The sequence below is a fragment of the Portunus trituberculatus genome, chromosome 41, assembly GCF_017591435.1.
Source record: "Portunus trituberculatus isolate SZX2019 chromosome 41, ASM1759143v1, whole genome shotgun sequence".
NCBI lineage: Eukaryota > Metazoa > Arthropoda > Malacostraca > Decapoda > Portunidae > Portunus > Portunus trituberculatus.
In genome coordinates, this window is record NC_059295.1 from 25,965,728 (window position 1) to 25,969,245 (window position 3,518).

General features: G+C 45.2%; 1 non-coding gene across 1 annotated transcript; it reads right to left on the minus strand.

Annotated features, from left to right (window-relative positions):
- Positions 1 to 2,367: 2,367 nt before the first annotated feature.
- On the minus strand, positions 2,368 to 2,439 carry Trnae-cuc. The gene has a single exon. It is a non-coding gene; the product is annotated as a tRNA-Glu (tRNA).
- Between the last annotated feature and the right edge of the window lie 1,079 nt (positions 2,440 to 3,518).

Below are 3,518 nucleotides of genomic sequence, written 5' to 3' on the forward strand. Positions count from 1 at the left end.
GGAGGGAGAAAAGACGGAAGGTAGGAGAGAGGAGAGAGGAGAGAAAGAGAAAGAGAGAGAGGGGAGGGAGAGGGAGAGAGGGATGGGTGAGGTGGGCAGCGAGGCGTGTGAAGCTGGTGTAACTAAACAGTGAGCCGGAGAGGTCTGAAGGAGCCAGGTAAGGGAGTCAGGTAATGAAACTGACCTGCTCCCTCGGCTCCTCCAGGTGACCCTTCATGACCAGACCACGCTCCTCCTTCTCTCCTCCTCATCCTCTCTCAACCTCCTCCTCTTCCTCCTCCTCCTCCTCTTCCTCTCACGGTGATAAACTTGGCTCCATTTCCCCTTCCCGCAAACCCTCACCGTTCCTCGTTTCCTCTCCTCTCTTTCTTGGTCTGAGTCATGATTCGGAATGACCTCTTCCTCTCCTCCTCGATTACATCTCCTCTGCTCCCTTTTCTCTTTCTCCTACTTCTTATTTTCCTTCGTTTTCTTCTGGTAACTCGCCGGTTAAAGCTTTTCTCCTTGTGTTCTTGTTCGTAAGCTTTGATTTTGTATTTCTTTTTTTCTTTCCCAAGGGTGATTTAAGGATGGCTATTCTTGTTTTTGCGTCTTTGCTTCCTTCTTCTTTTTCCTCCTCACCTAATCTTTCCTCCACTTTATTCTTCGTGGGTCTTTTTTATTTTTCTTCCTCCTGTTCTTTTACCTTATTTCGCCATCGTCACTTCTTTTTCTCGTTTTTCTTCTTTTTTTCTTCTTTTTCTTCTTTCTTCCATCTCACTATTCCATCTTTCACCTTCTTTTGCTTTCTTATTTTTCTTTTTTTTTTCTTCTTCTTCTTCTTCTTCTTCTTCTTCTTCTTCTTCTTGTTTTTGTTCTTCTTCTTCTTCTTCTTCATCATCATCATCATCATCATCATCATCACCATCATCATCATCATCATCAACAACAACACCATCATCATTATCACCACCATCATCTACTCGTTTCTTCTTCCTCCTCTCTCACCATATTCCTCCTTCTTCTCCTCCTCCTTCTGCCTGCCCTTACTCCTCACCACCACCACCACCACCACCACCACCTCTTCCTCTTCCTCCTCCTCCTTCCCCAGCCCAGCACTGTTACAGAGGTGTGAAAACGTGCTATCACCAAAAGATTTCGTTATTTTCCAACCAACTTTTACTCTTCCCTTTCCACTGCACAGTTTAAGGCAGCGTGGGTGTTGCCGGTGACGTGTTTTTTTTTCTATCAATTGTTTCTTTTTTTCCTTCTTGTATGTGTGTTCTAAGTTCATAGCCCTCCCTGACCTGTTGCAATACACCTGCTGTAGTTTTTCTCCTTACTGTTATGTGTACCGTCGCTGTTTTCATCTACTGACTGTTACTTTTTAGTCGCTGTTTCGCTTTTACTGATGGAATGATCTCGGATTTTGGTGCTTTTGGAATTTTTAGGGTATTTTTTGAAGAATTTTGTTGTTTCTATCATAATTGTATCGTTTTATTCTAACAGGTCTTTATCTTCGACCTTTTAAATCTCATCTATATCATACACACACAGACAGATAGACAGACAGACAGACAGACAGACACACACACACACACACACACACAGACACACACACACACATAAATACGTAGACTCTATTTCAGATTTTCCCTCCTCACACTACTATCTCACGCTCCCCCGCCCATCACCCACCTACCCACCCACATACACACACACACACACACACACACACACACACACACACACACATCTGTATACATCTCTGCCAACATATTCACGCTCCACTCACGCCTGCACGCCTACACAGTCTTTCCCACATCCGCTGCAGACACACACCGCCCACACTCACGCCCATCCTCACGTCCACGACTAGAAAACCATTAGTCTCGCGTGCTCATTTGCGAACACCTCGGTTGGAAGAAAAGGAAAAATTAGGGTCAGAGTATTTCGTGAAGATTTACGAGTGAAAATATATATAAACACTTCCTCCTACTTAGTTCTCTCTCTCTCTCTCTCTCTCTCTCTCTGCTTTCCTAATTTCTTTTCCCTATTTCCTACGTTTCCCATTCTTCTTTCCACTTTTTCTCTCTAGGTTTTCTTCCGTTTCTTTTTCATCCCTACCACTTCTTCGTCTTCCTTTTCCTTTTCTTTATTTATACCATGTGGGCTTTTCAAAAGAATTTATGGGCTAAATAAATGGGATACTTCTTGCGGTACCTCCTATCTCAAAGCCCACCCACTAGGAAACCGTTTCCCCGAGTGAGGAAGCCCAACCTACATTCGGACCGTCGACAGGATTCGAACCCGTGCGCTTGGAGACCCCTCAGACCCCAAAGCACGCATGGTTCCACTGTATCACGGCAGCCCCCAAAAATAAAATCCTTCCCGTGCCGGGAATCGAACCCGGGCCTCGCGGGTGAGAGCCGCGTATCCTAGCCACTAGACCACACGGGATCTCTTTATCCCTTTCCTGCTCCTCCTGCTCGCCCTCTCTCTCCTCTTCCTCCTCCTCCTCCTCCTCCTCCTTTTCCTTCTGGTACTGTATCTCTTCCTCCTCCATTTCCTTCTGCTGCTGCTGTTGCTGCTTCTACTACTTTTTCTCCTCCTCCTCCTCCTCCTCCTCCTCCTCCTCCTCCTCCTCCTCCTCCTCCTCCTCCTCCTTTTCCTCTTCCTCCTCCTCTTTCTCCTCTTCCTCCTCCTCTACTTTTTATTCTCTTCCTCCTCCTCCTCCTCCTCATCCCTTTCCTATTCCTTCTCCTTTTAGTCCTCCTCCTTCTCCTTCTCTTTCTCCTCCTCCTCCTGTGTTTTCTGCATAATCGTGAAGGCAGTGACTGTGCCGCTGCCTGCCTCCATCTAGTTGAACATTCCTGCTCCTCCTCTGTGCGTTGACAGAATGTGAGAATAATTGTACTGCAGTTGAATTTTGGTATCATTATTGAAGCTAAAATATTTCATCCCATAGAGGCAGATTCCTCTCTCATTTTCTTCACCTGTAGCTTAATCAATAAACTGATAAACAAACCCCAACGCATTTCATGATCTAGTAGGACGTGTTGAACTGGACAGGACTCACCGCTCGCGTCCTCTCCTTTTGCCTCCTGTCTCACCGCGGGGCAATTTCACTCTAAATATTTCAGTCGGATTATGTTTTTTTTTTTTCTCCAACCGTGTTTTTATATATTTTCGGTGTCTAGAAATTCTGTCATTGATTTAAAGGACTGCATGAACAACCCGCTATTTCACGCAAGACTTCACTTAATTGCTGACTTTTATTCACTGGTATGTACGAGTATATAAATATTTGTTTAGTTATTATGCCCTTGGGATGTGTTCTTTTTTTCAGGTCTTGTTCACTCCACCATCGGCAGCATCACCCCTCTGGCCTTCCTTCACCCTCCTCCCTTCACTCAACCTCCCTTTAACACATAGAGAGCAGAATCGACTTCCAGGAAACGACCCACATACAAACAAAACCCAAGTGTTCAGTCTCACGCTGCAGATTCTGATTTCCAAAGTATTACAGTGTGACCTCA